The following is a 17,786-nucleotide window of genomic DNA, read 5'->3' on the forward strand; positions in this document are numbered from 1 at the left end:
CCATACACACTTTTGTTTTCATAAAGAAAAAATAGAGGGGGGCAATTGAGTTATAAATAATGTCTTCAAAATTACCCAGAAAATTGGTAAACAAATACCTGATTTGAAGCTTTTATTTAAAATTAAAAGACTTCTAAATCGACTGGAAACTTGTATAAATCTGTTTCTTCTGATAATGTGGTACCTTGATAATGAGGAAGAGAATTTCCACAGTTCTCTATCTTATTTTCCAAGAAATCTAATGACTTATATTGTATTTCATTAATTTATTTTTACCTGCGTTAAGGCAACTGTGCATTATAGTTCAACACGGAGGAGCCACCGTAATTTACTATGTGGTCGTTTTTAATGGGAGTCTCGGATCCCTTCTTCAATTCGGAATCACTGCATATTAAATAAGACACATTATGTAGGGGTCTTTTTCTTGGGTTACATTTTTACCATCACTGTAATATATACTTCTTATTTTAACCAGTTTACTTATCGGGTTGTATGCTCGTTTTTGCGCGGCAAGTGGGATTACTTAATCACTCGTCCGGTGCGGGAATTATTAAAATCGCGTCCTGTTTTTCATCAGCCTGTTAGAATGAATGGTGTATATAATAATAAATCTGCTGGTCCTATTAGTTATTTACTTAATTTTCACTGACACATGTTAAAGTAATTTCAGGGAGCCTATTTGAAGTTCGGCTCAGGGGACACTAATATTATTAGTGAAACATAAAAGCAAAATATATTACAATTAGTATGGAAGCTCTAAGAAGAAAAATAATATATTAAAGGAGGTTTAGATACTTCATAAGTTAAGGGTTAATGTGTTGGAATATAATCGGGATTGTCCCACTATGTACTATATACCCGCATATTTACGTATCCATGATTGTGAATAAAACAATATTGCAGGATAGCCTAATGATAGGTTAAAAAGGTTAGTTTTGTCCTACTGATGTAGTTAGGACTTCTTTGTTTCATCTACTTTCCTTTATCTATAAAGTCTTAGAAATTACATGGTATAATGCGGGATACGAAAACAGGTTAAGTCGCTTAGTCTGCCTTTCTCCCATTAGAACATGGCTCAGGGAAACCCAAGGTCATACTTGCTCTTCTCATAGGACGCATACATTCTAGCAGAATCCGTTTCTGTACTCCACAGGTCTAAGATAGGCCAGAAGGGCACCTAACTGACCTACCCTTGGATTAGCTTTTAGCTTAGCTATTGACAAATGTATAAGAACCTTAAGTGGGTGTTCCTGTAGACTAACGGACAACTTGTGTATTCTAGACACTAGTATAGCTTAACACCACTTTGACCTGGTCTTCTCTTTTGTGTTTCATTATTTACAGTAAGGGAGTGAGTAGACAGGTCGGTAAATATTTCCCTTTGACCCTCCACACAGAATTGTTTATGAGTTAACCAGAATGTGTAAAACTTATATATACTTTGTATTATGTGTATTTCGTTAGTCTCCTCTGCGCACCTCCATCGGTCATGTAGACTGAGGCTCCCCTGTCAGGGCTTGTATTTTGATTCAATAAACGATTCGACCTTCTCCATTGCCGACTACCTTGTTATTCTTTGATTATAGATATATTAATATATATATCCTTGGGCTATTGGTAAGTATAGTCCGGCCTTAAGAAATTTAGATCCTTCAGTTGGCGACTCCGCCGGGACTCCGCGTTAGGGTCGTCCCCTCCTGTAATCAGGAGTAGAAGGGACAGGGAGGAGTTCTGGCCGAGTGGGTGGACAAGAAGTATTTATTTAAAGACCCCGTTAGTGGAGAGTCCGCCCTCTAACCCAGTATCCCTCCCGGCTGCTGAAGACCCTACGCCGGAGTCCTACGGGCTTAACCCGAGAGAAACACAGACTGTGTCGGTCTGTCTAGAAATCGGTAGTAGAGAAGTCGGGATTGCCCTGAGTGCACCAGGTGAGTGAATCTTCTGATTGGAATCGGACACTTGAAGGAGGTGTCCATTTGGATATTGTAAACTGTTTGTTTGTCGGTGGCCGGGGAAGCCGGACTACGAGGGAATCAGGAAAAAGGGTCTGGCGTTGCGGTGCAGGGGCTGCACGGGCAGACACCTTCTGGGATTTATATTTACTTTGTGAAATTGCACTTGGTACCTTGCTAAACGCGGGGTGTTCACTCGCCCAAAATCACTCAGGAAAAACCCTGGGAGCAGCTGGGTAAGCTAGGGTTCTGGAGCCTTGTGCCCCGAAACACCTGCCCAACCAGAATACGACCAGGGGATATCTAAGAGGTGAGTTTGTGGTCTTCCTACCAAGAGGTTTTATTGTGGTTGTTGGAAATCTTTGGAATTTGATTCCCCGAACAGGAGTCGACGGGCTCCATTCGTATTGAAAGACATGTCATTTGTATTTGATTTTGTATAAGAGCTCATTTCTGAAACCCTGACGCAGTTTTTGCGGCATCTTGTATGAGAACAAAAGAGGAAGAGTAAAAGAGAGTGAATGGTGAAGAGGGTGTGCCCGTATGAAAGAAGCGATTGACAAATTCATTACATTTGTAATAGTATCGTTAAAATGCCTTCTTTTAGTAAACTATGCTTTGGGTGCTGCTGTGGGAGAGGTACTCGGCTGGAAGAAAGACAGCCTGCCCCTCCCGAAGGGAGCCCCAGTTTTGATATGTATGTTAAACATGGTCTTACCCCAATTTTATTTAATACATTATGGAATAGGTATACAAAAGATAATGCCGAATTGCAATGGCCCCTTACAGGGTCGTTTGATGAAAACAAAATAACGTATTTGCAAAATAAAATGTTTATGATGAAAAGTCGCCAGTCTATGTTTGACTTGAACCTATGGTTGAAGGAGGCTAAACGACGGCGAATAAGGTAAGAGAAATTGGGAAGGATTAAAGCTGGACAGACCATAACTCTAAAAGCTGTAGCTTATGATAGGGGAAAATTAGAGGAAAATATTGCTCAAATGGATAGACAGTTCCGTTTAGAAACAGACAAAAGTTATGTAACTCGACCCGATACGGGAGATGAATTAGAGGGGGTGTTAGAAGCCCGTCCGCCTCCTCCTTATGCCCCACAGGGTCTATATCCAGCAGTGTCATTGGCTCACCAAGCGCCTGCGCCTGCGCCTGCACCTCCGCCGGCGCCCCCACTACCACCAGCACCTCCCATACAAAATCTTGTAGGGGCAATGGCTACGGCCCCATCAGACGGGTCTGTACGGGACGCGCTGCTTCCTCCTCCTTCGTTCCGACCCTCTACTTCACACCTGGTTACATTGCAACCGGATTCGGTTGTGCTGTCTATATCAAGTCCAATATTTATCTCCCCTCCGGCTCGAAGCGTTATGGATCCTCGAGGTTTATCTACCCTAGACACGACCCCTAAACGTTTGAGATCGGATCTGAGTGACCCAAGGGTTTATACCAGATCCGCGCTGGGAATGGAAGAACGACAAACTATAGTAAATCAGGCATCCCAATGGATGCAGAATACTACTTATACACTAGAGGATATTTGGAGTACCATGAAGGATTACCAGCCTGTTGCCCAACAATTAGCTTTAGAAAATATGGCGATTCGTTTGATTTCGCTGTGGGAACAGTGTTTTGAGGAAGGGTATGCCCCACAAATTATAAAAGATATAAGAGACAGAGCCCACAAATTCCACCTACAGGCTGATGAAGTATATCAGAACGTGGCAACTCTCTTGCAGTATCGTGAGCGAATGCATCGGAGATGTACTGATTGGGGAACACAAAATCCTATGAGAGAGGTACATCCTATTTTTGTCCCAGAATTACCTGAACTTAAGGATGCCGGGGGCAATGTAACTAGAGCTAGGGTGGACGCAAAGCTTCAGGAACAATGGGTTTATATCCCTTGGAAATGGAGCGAGGTCCTTACATTAAAAGCTCAGCTCCCTGACCCTCGTAAGAATCCCAATGCTTATTACAAAGAATTGAGCGAAGCTGCTAACTCTGCAATGAGGACTGTAGCAGACATTGAGCTGTTCTTTGGCCTCTTGATCCCGGTCGATATCTGGAGACAGATACATGATACGGATCATATTCTCGAGTTAGGAGCAGCGTGGGATCAATTGAAAGATTGGGATAAAGAACGGAAGCCTGGGGAAAAACCCTGAGATGAAATATTGGCAGTACCAGATAAAATAATTACGTACATGCAAACACGCCTGCCTCCTAAGAAGATAGATTGGGATAAGTTAGCTGCTTGTAAACAGAAGAAGGACGAGAGTGTCTCGGATTTCTTCACTATATTCAAGAAAACATTCATAGAATTTAGTGGGCAGGATTTATCCACGGATGGGGCAATACGATTGTTTATAAATCGATTTGTGACAAATTTGTTACCGGAGATTATGACACGCCTTCAGGCGGCCGAAAGTACATGGACTACGTCCACCCCATCTGTGATCCTTAGTATGGCTCAGTATTATGAGCACCGAGAGAATGAAAACAAGGAAAGGATGGAGAAGAAAATGAAAGATTTGAAGACTAGAGTCTTAATGCAACAAGTCAGTAGAGGACAGAATTCAGGACGAAGTGGGCGCGGTTCTTTCCAAAGAAGGGCCGGCAGAGGACGAGGAGGAACCCCGAATGTTGGTTTGAATCAATGCCCGTATTGTAAGGAAAAGGGGCATTGGAGAGCGGATTGCACATTATTAATGGCCAGAAATGTTCCCAGTAGGGGACGTAGCCGGGGTAGGGGAAATATTGACCGAAATAGCATGAGAAAAGAAGATGGTGATTCTCGGAAAAATTATTTCGATAATCCACAGAACAGGCAGTACTATAATGAGAATTTCGTAGACGACAACTACGATGAACAGGATTATGCATGAGACAGCCAAGGACAGAGAGGGGGCCACATTACAGTACCAATTGACCAAGAGGGACCTTATGTACAGGGGAAACTGTTGGGCGCATCAGGGAAATTCCTAGTGGATACTGGAGCAATGAATAGTTCAGTTGCTCATACCATGGTCCCAGAGACGGCTCTGTCTGGCCACAAAAATGTATCAGTAGGGTTCTCTGGAATACCAGTGGTGAGCCCCATTTCTAAGCCTCTGCCCTTCACTATAGGACCTATTTCTATACAGTCGCCCTTTTTGTTAACATCTAACTGTGGTGAGAACCTTTTGGGTTTAAGTATCTTAAAAAAAAAGCATGCTCGAATTTACTGTTCACCGGATGGTGTATATTTGACAATGCAGAAACCTCTTCTGTGAAAGATTCACAATATTTTGCAAGGAACGAGCACTTACCCCCTGAATTTTCTACCATTCCTCAGACTTTGTGGGCGACACGGGACACTGATGTAGGTCTGTTAAAGATAGCACCGTGTCCATTACTCTGAAACCTAATGCGCAGCTGCCTCGCATTCCACAATATAAGATTTCACCAGAAGGTGAACGGGCTATGTTAGAAATAATTCGGGACCTTATTCAAAAGGGGGTGGTAGAAGAAACATCAGCTAATATCTGTAATAGCCCGATTTTGCCGATTCTGAAGAAGACACAAGTTGATGGTGCTCCAGATTATAAGAATACTTATCGTTTTGTGATTGGCCTACGTGCAGTTAATAAAATAGTTGTTCCACAGTATCCCATGGTACCGGATATAACAGCTATTTTAATAATGATTCCTCCCATGGCCAAATATTTTTCGGTAATTGATCTGAAGAATGCCTTCTTCAGCATCCCAATTCATCCAGATAGTAGGCATATCTTCGGATTCTCATTGGCTGGCCGAAGTTTCAGATTTACACGCGCTCCTCAAGGCTATACTGAAAGTCCCAGTATTTATAGTCAGGCTTTAAAAGCAGTCCTGGATGAATTAATTCTGCCTGCCGGAAATTCTATTATTCAGTATGTGGATGATATACTAGTGGCTTCCGATACTAAGGAGGGATGCAAGGAGGCCACAGTAAAATTGTTACAACATTTGGCCAAGAAAGGAAATAAAGTGTCCCTTTCCAAATTTCAATATTGTCGACAGGAAGTGACCTACTTAGGTCATTTTCTGTCGAAAGCGGGGAGACGATTGACTCCAGAGCGAATATCTGTAATAACTAACATGTCTGTTCCTCGTACACAACGTGATGTTCGTGCTTTTCTTGGCATAACCTCTTACTGTCGCCAGTGGATTCCTAACTATTCCCTTCTCTCTAAACCCTTGTTGCAATTGACAACCAAAAATGTGCATAAACCCTTGCCCTGGACGGATGAATGTCAAGAAGCCTTTGTATCTTTAAAATCTGCTCTTTGTTCTGCACCTGTGTTGGGAACCCCAGATTACCTGAAGCCTTTTTCACTTTATGTGCACGAGGTGGACGGTTGTTCATTATTAATGTTAACACAGACTTTTGGGGAGAAACAGAGACCTTGTGTAATATTTTCTTCGATTTTGGATATTGGAGCACAGGCCCTCCCGAGCTGTCTGAGGGCCACTGCTGCAGTAGCACTGGCCATCCGACAGTCGGAAGGAATAGTCCTTAACACTGATCTCACAGTCATGGTACCGCATGCTGTGGATATTCTTTTAAACAGGACCAAAACGCAACACCTCACAAGTGCTAGATTGACAGGATATGAATTGACATTGTTTGCTCCCCATATTACGATTAAGAAATGCACTACTTTGAATCCTGCTACGTTATTACCTCTCCCTGACAAAGATGAAAGAGTTGATGTACATGACTGTGTGTTTAGAACAGAAGAGGAAACAAAAGGACGTGTAGATTTAACTGACATCCCTTTACTTGACCCAGATGGAGAATTATATGTCGATGGCTCTTGTTTCAAGTTGCCAGATGGCACTACGACAGCTGCATATGCCATCACTACTCTGAAGACCATAGTGGAAACCGCAAGGATTCCACATCATTCAGCTCAGGCAGCTGAGCTAATAGCCTTGTTAAGAGCCTGTGAAATGCGTGAAGGTTTAGAAGTAAATATTTTCACAGACAGCCAGTACGCCTTTGGCATCGCTCATAGTTTCGGAAGGCTGTGGAGGGAGCGGGGTTTCTTTACTACTCATGGCCAGAAAATACAGCATGGTCCCTTGATTGATTGATTGTTATTTGCCTTAACATTACCAAAGACGTTACCCATCATTAAGTGTAGTGCACATAAGAAGGTTGTAGACTCGATTGGAAAAGGGAATGCTTTTGCCGATTCAGTAGCAAAAGAGACTGCTCAGAGTAAAGGAAGTCCTATGTTTTCTAGTGAATCTACCCGATGGCCCACGGAAACGTCCCTATTTGACAATACCCTTGAAAGTCTAAAACAATTACAGAAAGAAGCAACTCCAGAAGAAATACAGACGTGGGAGCAGGACATTGGGAAATTAGATGAGAATGGGTGCTGGATAGATCGTTCTGAAAAACAGCTATGGTTGCTTCCAGTTCCAAATGCAATGGTATATGCAGTAGTTATGATGGCACATGGCCCGGCCCATATTAGTGCAAAAGGAATTAGCACAGTACTAGATCTGGTGTGGTATAACACTAATATTGCAAAAACAGCAGCCCACATTGTGAAATATTGTCCGGTGTGTTTACGACATAATCCTGGAGGTAGAGAATCTGTTTTGAGTGGCAACTTTGCTCCGCCATCCTTACACTTTGAAGTTTTGCAGATAGATTTCATACAAATGGAACGGGTAAATACTTTAAAATATGTCTTGGTGGTGGTGTATGCTTTCAGTAAGTGGGTTGAAGCCTACCCCAACAAGGATGCAACTGCCATTACCACTGCAAAAGTACTGATCAAAGAGTTCTTTCCTCCATATTGCTTGCCTCGAATTATCTGGTCAGATAATGGACCTCACTTTAATGCTACCCTTGTACAATGTGTTTGTGATGGCCTGCAGATCAGACAAAAGTTTCATGCCTCTAGGCAACCGCAATCTGCGGGACTGGTTGAAAAATATAACGGCATACTGAAACTCAAAATGGCCAAAGCCTGTGCAGACACTAGACTAAAGTGGCCTGATGCCCACCCAATAGCTTTGCTATCTCTCAGAACAACTCCTCATTCAAGGACGGGCCTGTCCCCTTACGAAATTACATTTGGCTGTCCGGCAAACGTATGGGGTGTCCCTAGACCTAGATCCTTTAAAGATATTGATTATCCATTGATGTCAGATTATCTTTATGAGTGACTAAAGATCTGCGTTCTATTCATCAACAGGTATCGGACACATTGCAGCCACTACCGGAGGGTCCTGGACATCGATTGGAGCCTGGCAAGTGGATACTGGTGAAAAACTATCAGCGAACATCGAGCTTAGAGCGCAAGTGGTGTGGCCCTTACCAAGTATTGCTGGTGACGGGGACGGCAGTGAAAGTGCATGGCCGCAAGCACTGGATCCATGCCAGTCACGTCAAGAGCCTCCCGTTACCACTGCCCTCTGATCAACAGAACAAAGACGGAGTGCCGAGTCAGGAAGGAGAACTGATTCGGAGTTTTGTGCCTTTTTCAGATGCTCAAGAGAAAGAGCGATCAAGTGCTGTGTTGCCTGAAGGGGGAGGGGAAATAGCTGAGTCAAAAGCAACTACTAAACCCGAGGCAGCACGAGAGGTGACCAGGCCTGAAACCATTGCTACTGATTTGTTTTCTGACCAGGAGCAACCTGGCTGTTGTCGCTACGATCTGCGGCCCCGAAAACAGCGTGGTACCCCACTCGCTAGGGAAGGAAAATAAAATGAGACATTGTTATCTAAAATATCGAGCAGAGGGATTGGAGTACTGAGCGAGACATTGGACTGAACTCGTAGAGAGCTAGGAACTTTGTGTAAAAATCTCTGTTCAGAAAGAAGAACTGAGAAAAGGGCCGCAATTGTACTTTTGGAATTTGAAAGTTTGCTTTTCCTTTGGATAAATGGATAAGAGCCTGCCTGTGAGGCTCTAAGGGAAGAAAAACGGACACAGGGAGAAGATCCCTCACAGGGAAGAAGAAACCCTCTGGTGGTTGGCGTGCTTTGTGGATACATAGATTAGTTTTGGACTTTTAGCAAAGGACCGAGATAGATTTGGACTTTTAGAGAGTATGTTTCCCTTTGGCCGAATTATGATGGAGGATGAAAGACCATTGGCCCCTCGGTGCCAGATTTGTGATATGCAATTGTTTTCCAGATGGCCCACCAGAGTGAAGGTGGCATTCGTTTTTTTAATTGCCTTGATTACCTAATTATGATGTGTGTGTTTGTATATTTAGAATTTCAATATCCAGTTCGTAAATTATTGAAGACTACTCCTGCTCCCGAGGAACATACATTTTATTCTCTACCCCCGCATAAGGCAAGTCATAGGGAGACTTATTCGAAAAATGTGTTTATAGAGATGTTACACCAGACTCACAGTACCACAAACAAAACGAATTGCTGGGTTTGTGGGTTATTGCCATCAGTTATGCATCAACATGAATTATTTATATCTCTCCCTCTATCGTATTTAGCTAGTTGTGAGGCATGGTGGCAACTGTTATCATTGATGTATTCCCATTATGTTGTGAATCCAAAAATATATTCTGAAAGAGACTATGAAGCTATTTTAAAATATATAGAGAGACACCAAGGATTTGATGCAGAAGGAGATAAAGGTCGGGGTTCTCTAGATCCGAAAGCTTGCATGAATGTATATACAGATTCTAAAAATGATACCTTGTTACAAGAAGAGATGCAAGACTTTGAGCTTTTTAATTCCACTTTGTATTTTCAACTTTTTAAGGAACGTAATGTTACAAATGATAGAGCACTGCCAGTTCCCATTATAAATTCCACTTCTTTGTTTTGTATTAGGGGGCGAGGTCACATTAAGGTAGGGAGTAGTACCTGCAATTACACCTACACGTTGCAAACTGATAGTACTCCTCCGATGATCACCCACCCTAATGTGTATTTCGTTTGTAGGGAAATTGCTTATACTTGGCTTCCCCGGGGATGGGCAGGACGGTGTTATCTGTCCTTTCTTTACCCTCCTGTTTATGTTGCCCCTTCTAATTACCATAAGACTCATCAGCTGATGAAAAGAGATTTAGAAACTAATAGGACAATAAGAAGCTATAATACTGATAAGACTGACCAGACAGATACCTCACTACAACAGTTTGAAGATATTTCAAAGGGACTGGTTCCATTTTGGTGACCAATCTTCAACAGTCGTAACATAAGGCGACTGTCTAGAATTGTGGAAAATTGGTCCAAACAACGACTGAAATATTAGCTAATATCACTATAGAGCTTCAGGCTACGAGACTCGTTTCTCTTCAAAATCGGATGGTGTTAGACGTCATCCTGGCAGATAGGGGCGGAGATTGTTGTGTGATTGGCAGCTCATGTTGTGTCTACATACCTGATTCGGCCCCTACTATACATCTCGCTATTAAAAAATTGCACCTATAAGCTAATGAATTACATGAAGAAAATGGTACCTGGTCCCTCAGTAGGTGGTTTTGGAGTCTTTTAGCTACATGGGGATGGAAGGTATATATGATTTTAGTAGGAATATTTGGAATCATTTTCACTTGCTGCTTATGCCTCCATTGTGGCCCAGCATGTTGTACTTTTTGTGCAACCAAAATAATGTCTTCTTTGACCCAGGCCCGACAAAAGAAGGTGGAGAAACAGATGATCCAGAAGGAAGTAGCAGATCTCATGCTGATAGATGAAGGGGTATTCGTAGAATAGAGTAGCGTAGTTATATTGGCCATAGTGGGCCAAAAGGGCCGTCTGTTGGAAAATAATCGTGATTGTCCCACTATGTACTATATAACCGCAAAAATGCGTATCCATGATTGTGAATAAAACAATATTGTAGGATAGCCTAATGATAGGTTATAAAGGTTCGTTTTGTCCTACTGATGTAGTTAGGACTTCTCTTCTTTGTTTCATCTACTTTCCTTTATCTATAAAGTCTTAGATATTACATGGTATAATGCGGGATACGAAAACAGGTTAAGTCGCTTAGTCTGCCTTTCTCCCATTAGAACATGGCTCAGGGAAACCCAAGGTCATACTTTCTCTTCTCATAGGACGCATACATTCTAACAGAGTCCGTTTCTGTACTCCACAGGTCTAAGATAGACCAGAAGGGCACCTCACTGACCTACCCTTGGAATAGCTTTTAGCTTAGCTATTGACAAATGTGTAAGAACCTTAAGTGGGTGTTCCTGTAGACTAACGGACAACTTGTGTATTCCCTTTTTATGTGTTAACCAAAATGTGTAAAATGTATATATACTTTGTGTTACGTGTATTTCGTTAGTCTCCTCTGCGCACCTCCATGGGTCGTGTAGACCGAGGCTCCCCTGTCAGGGCTTGTATTTTGATTCAATAAACGATTCGACCTTCTCCATTGCTGACTGCCTTGTTATTCTTTGATTATAGATATATTAATATATATATCCTTGGGCTATTGGTAAGTATAGTCCGGCCTTAAGGAATTTAGATCCTTCAAACGTATTAAAGTCCTTCAAACAGAGGAATCTAGAAAAATGGTTACTGGAGGCGAGAGAGAATTTTGTTAGAGACATTCGGACAGTATAGGCTCTATCTAATCTGTGATGATAACCACCATGCTTGAAAGGAGATCTGCAGAACATTCTTCCAATTTGTATTAATCTGTTGAAATCCAACAGCAATAATAAGTCTACAATGTGTACATTAAAAGTACAACAATGTCAATTATCAGAAAGACAACCTAAAAATAAATTTGTAAAGGAGAATGGTATTTGTGTATGAAAATAGAGTTGATTTGTTTCCACATTTGTAACCAAAATTGATAGGTGGTTGGACATTCAATTAAAATATATTTTATATCAGAAATTGAGGCAGAACAGGACCAACAAGATGATGAAGGGGTGTTGTCAAATGTCTGTAACAAACCAGGAGTGATTAGAAGGCAGTTATAAATAAAAACGACTTTTTGAGTTGTTTTGGCAGCACATAATATCTTGCGAATTTTAAGCAATAATTTGTTTCACAAAGGAAAAGGAAAGGAGGTGTGAGGTCTGCTTCTCGTTGTAATTCTAGTGTTGATTTTTGATGATCAATAAGGGGAGAGGTAAGGTGGGTATAGATATTAGAAGTAGTAGGGGCAGTTAGCAGTAAGGTTGGTAAAGGTGAAATAGGAAGAGGTGAAATGGGTAACGAATAGAGTGAAACGTATGTGGTAGAAATAGTATAGATCAGTGACACATCGGATACACAGTTAATAACATTTTCCACTTGGTTACAACAATATAAAAATATGTCTCTGGAACATCAATGGCTTAAGCTCCAAGGGCCATATGTATGAAGCGAAAATCCTGTCGCAAATGCTGCGAATTGCTAAAAATAGCGTTTGCGACAAAAAAATCGCTAATCCCAATGTATGAAGGTGAAAATGCATGCAAAAGAAGGAATCGCTAATTAGCGAGTTCCAAACCTTGCAAAAGTGTTAAATTGCGCTTTCCATTGCGAATTCCTAATTTGCGCTGAAACCGGTTAGCGAAAACCGCTAATCTGGAAATCGTAATTAAGAATTCGCAATGGTATGTATCAACCATTCGCAAATAGCTATTTAAGGAAAATCGCAAATTAAGGAATCGCAATTACCGCCAAGTGGGAGCAGGTGGTAACCAGGTGCAAAGTATAAAATGAGTACCAGAATGCAACACACTCTTTCCCACAATGTCTGGGCTCTACATGATAGTGAGGAGGCGAAGACTGAGAGCTGTGGCGCAGAGGAGGAGACGGCAGGAGAGGATATTCCATTTGCGCACCACCATCTTCCAGCGCACCGAGGAGGACATCTACACCCATTACAGACTGGAGGAAGAGAGCATACCTGATTTAATTGAGGAACTCAAGCCCCACCTAGAACACCCCACCCGCAGGACACAAGCCATACCCACACACATCCAGGTCCTGTGTTCACTACAACTGCTGGCCTCAGGTAGTTTTCAGGGGGTCATAGCCTCAGCAGGAGGGGTGTCACAAAGTGCCCTTTCGCGCTTCTTTCATGCGTTCCTCGACGCAATGACACATAGGATGCAACACCACATACACTTCCCAGCACCCCACAGTAACTAGCACAGACCAAGCAGGACTTTTACAACATTGCCAAACTCCCCCACGTCATAGGATGTATAGATGGGACACATGTTGCCATTTCACCCCCCTCAAACGTAGAGTATGTATTCCGGAACAGGAAATGCTACCACTCACTCAACATACAGATGGTGTGTGATGACAAAAACATCATCACAGACATAGTGGCTAAGTATCCTGGAAGCACATATGACGCCTTTATATTCCGTCACAGTGGGCTATACCGTAGACTCTCAAGAGGTGAATTTTTGAGAGGGATACCTACTAGGTAAAAGCACATAATGACAGGCCACAGTTCCAATGACTAGCATGTGCATTACAGTGACTGACCTTTAAACATTTCCACTCACAGGGGACAGTGCCTATGCAGTCCGGGATTTCATCCTGACACCCTAACTAAATACTGCCACTGCTGGGGAGCGTCGCTACAACCGGGCACACATTTCAACAAGAGGCACCATCGAGAGAACCTTTGGCATATTGAAGAGCAGATTCAGATGCATTCATAAAAGTGGAGGAGCCCTCCAATACAGCCCTGAAACGTGCTGCAAAATTGTAGTAGCTTGTGCCATGCTGCACAACATTGCAACTAGGAAAGGGACACCAATGGAGTTGAGTGACTCAGAATCCTCCGACGTGGAGGGACCTGGACCTGTACACATGGAAGCTGGCGTAGCTGTTGCTGCAGCTGGGCGACAGAGGGGTGATGAGATCATGCGTAACTACTTCTATGTGAGTGAAAATGAGACAATGACAACTTAAGCCTTTACTAATGTGTTTAATTTGCTATAGCAACAATGTCACACATCCAAATATACAGAAATGAATTCTCCCAATCCAATGCACATGTTGAAATCACAGTGCAACAATTTTAGTGTAATAACAGCAAATGCAACACTGTTGCTGGCCCTATTTCCCCCCTATGAGTAATTGTCATTTGGCAGCAGATCCTATTGGTGTGTGGCAGGCCTGGTGCTCCTGCCACTACGGCGCCCCTCAACAGTGGGTGGTGGGGTGTTGGAGCTCCGCACTGACTGGAAGTCCTCCTCACTGGGGGTCAGCACCCCTGACCAGCAGTACGCATGGCACGCAGTTCATCCAGGGCAGAAGTTGACTACACTACCACAGTGGCGATATCCTGAATTCCGTGAGAGAACTCACGCTGGGTCTCGATGGTATGCCTTGCCAGCATATTGGTAGATGAGGCCAGCTGGTTTATTGCGCGAGTGTAGTGGTCCATGAGGGCTATCTCTTGGCGCCTGGCTGTGCGTTCTGCACGCAACTCGGCAGTTAGCTCCTGCACAACCCCCCTGATTTCTTGGCGCATTGCCCTGTTCCCTGCCCTAATCTCTCGCTGAATTGCCTTCATATGTTTTGCTTGTAGGCGGTGTACTTGGAGCATGTGCATTTCGAGCCCAGCAAAAACAGAATCATCATGATGCTCACTGGAGCTGAAGCCTGTGCGGGGTCTACGCCTGCCTGTGCCCTGTGGTCTTGCCTCCTGCTGCTGGGAAACTGGTGCATCAGACTGCACTATCTCATTGTTGTCCTCATCCTCTTCTTCCATGATTCTCAATGGCCTCACGATCCTCCTTCTGTGTCCCTGTGGTGGGATGAAAGGACTGTCCTCCCCAATTGTGTCTTGGCTCTGGGTAGCTTCTCCAGTTGTTTGGGGTCCTGTGTCACTTGCACTGGCTGTTGCCTTTGTAGTTGCAGGTGCTGTGGATAGAACAGCACACATTAATTTTTTATCCTGTCATATGATGATCAAATAAATCATTTCACAGTGTTCCCTGACTTTACTTGTGTCATTCACCTTTTCTGACCTGCACATGTGAAAATTGCATGAGATGGATGCTACTTCCAACATTACTGACTAGTGTGACTAAATCTCCCATAATGCATTGCTGTGACTGCCTGTGTACTTGATCTAGGCTGACATGTGGTTCCCCTTATTCCTAGGTCGCTGCAGGGGGTTGCTGGGTGTTGTTTAGGGTGGGGATGCATGCTTCTTACCTGGTCTTGCAGCTAATTTGGCTGAGCTGTCTAGCACGGACACGCCTGTAACACTCTGTGGAAGCAGTGTGCCCTCTACCAGTTCTTCAAGTGGTGTTGAGTCTGAGACATTGGAGGTTCCCCCACCGGTGAGCGGGGACTGCTCCAGCCTTGCAGCCTATTTCTCCTTGGAGCGCTGGCACAGGTCGTACCATCGCTTGCGCAAAACTTCTACAGTCCTTTGTGTCACTCCAAGGGCATTTACTTTGGCTTGTATGCCTTCTCAGATGCGTCTCTTCCTAGCTTCAGGCACCTTGTGTGAGCTCCTCCCAAATAAAATATCATGGTTTGGCACCATCTCTGTAATGAGGGTTTCAAGTTCTGCCTCTGAGAACGTCAGCTTTCTCTTCCTGGCTGCTTCCCCTTCTTGCTGCTCCTGCTGGGTTGTTGGAACATCCTTATTCCCACTTTCTGCCATGGCTCATGAGTAGCAAACACTCTCCCACTCTCTCACAATCAATCCTGGAGCACCATGGGAAATCACTCACTTCCTGGATGGTGATGTCATCAAAAAAGCATCAAGATTGCGATTGGATGTTTCTAGAAAATCGCAAATTAGTGATTTTTCCCTATGTAAAATCTATGGAAAATCGCAATTTTGTGATTTTCACGATACAATTTATACAATTTCGCTTTTTTGCGATTTCTTCCTGATTAGGGAATTGCTATTATCTATCACGCAAATATTTAGCGAGTATGCGCAAATCGCTAAATAATTGCGATTGTGTTGATACATGCCGATTTGCGATTCTGATTTTGCGATTCAGTAAAATTCGCAATTTCAGAATCGCAAATCGAGTTCTTGATACATATGGCCCCAAATCAAGTGATCATGAAGTCTTAAATTACCTAAAAACCTTTGACATGATACTACTCCAGGAGACCTGGGAGGACAAACCCTTTGAACTACAAGGCTACAGCTCATGTTTTATCCCGGCTACCAAGGGATCTGACTTTGGCCGCCGATCGGGGGCCTACGTTTTCTATCCTCCATAACACAAACAGGTGAAATTCTTCCTTTAAAGATTCACATTTCTCCTCCAAGTTGCATCCAGGCCTCAACAGTTAAACTGATTCTAAATCAGATCGCTCAGAAGGTAGTAATGTTAAACATCTACATACACCCCAGACCCAAATTAAAGGCAGCCAAGTAGCTGATTAAAGAACTAATAAGAGTAATAGAAGAAGAGGACACAGACAACATCATCTTGGCTGGAGATTTTACTATGCACCTCCAAGATCCCAACCAGGACGACAAATTTAAACAAGATCTTACCAGTGCCTGGGGATACCGACTCAAGGCCGCTCAAAAAAGTCAAAACAGCAAGGTGCTCGAATTATCTCCTTTCCGAACTAGAGTACCTAAACCTGGGAGCAGTCACTGGCCGTCTCAAGGGGGACAACCCGCCAGTACCTACATACCACTCCTCCAAAATGGATGTATGACGTTATGACGCGTACCGTCACAACGCGCGCTGTTACAACGTGTCTTTTACAACGCAAGTCGTGACAACGACTTGCGTTGGGGGCGCGGATCGAGAATAGTATAACTTACTATTCTAACACCAGTCCCCGTGGACACTAGGGAATGTGTTGGAATAGTAAATATACTATTCTTATCCTGTAGCGCCCTCCAGCGCAAGTCGTGGTTACGACTTGCGTTGTAAAGGACGCGTCGTAACAGCACTGCGTTGAAACATCCGCGGTGTAAAGGATATTTCCGGCCAAAATATCCTCTCACTTAGATTTCACTTTTGTGACTTTAACTTTGTTTAATAAAATAGCCTCTTTCCAAATAGGCGACAACAAATTCAGTGACCACATGCGGCAAGAAATGAAATTACAAGCAAACTCAACTTTACTTCTGGAGGTTAAAAAAACCATTGTCACGGTACGAACACCAAACCTCAAACGAATAAGGTTCAACTCAACAAATATTGAAGCAGTATCAACTACAGCCAAAGACCTACTCAACGAAGCACAGGACAATATAACTCAACCACTGAAAAGCTGGGTGAAATTTGTCATATCTGTCGGAGAGAAAATCAAAACTAAAACGGGTCTGGAACAAAGGAACAGAATAGTCCAGCCAATGATGAATGTAAGGAGCCCGGTTTCTAAGACACTGAAAAAACTATAAATTACACACTCAGGCAACTCCAGATTTCACCGGGAAATGGGAGCCTACAGCACTCACTTTGCGAAGCAAAGGCTCTTCTTAAATTAAGAAGGTGGGCCAGCAAAAGAACCAAGAACAACATATTTTGTGTCAAACTCCTTCATGACACAAAACAGAAAAATAGCACCAAGTTTTGGCAAACTATTTACAAACTACAGCGCCCAAACCATCCCGGCTTCAACTCCCACATTACCGAAGCAGCCTGGGTAGACTTTATTTTTAACCACTTTAATGAATTAGAGCTAAAGGGAATACCTTCCGATCATCTGGGAAATTAAAGTTCTGGCAGGCTAGCAAGGAAGTGGCACACCAAAATTCAGCCCTAACAGAGGAAAGGGATATCATAGAGGCAGCCCAACAGCAATGGGAGAAGGAGTCAATTGCTGAACAAAATCACACACTCGGAAGAGGGGACGAGTATAACAGCCATGTAGTACTACAGATAAAG

This window comes from Lissotriton vulgaris, chromosome 5 (assembly GCF_964263255.1).
Source record: "Lissotriton vulgaris chromosome 5, aLisVul1.2, whole genome shotgun sequence".
Lineage (NCBI taxonomy): Eukaryota > Metazoa > Chordata > Amphibia > Caudata > Salamandridae > Lissotriton > Lissotriton vulgaris.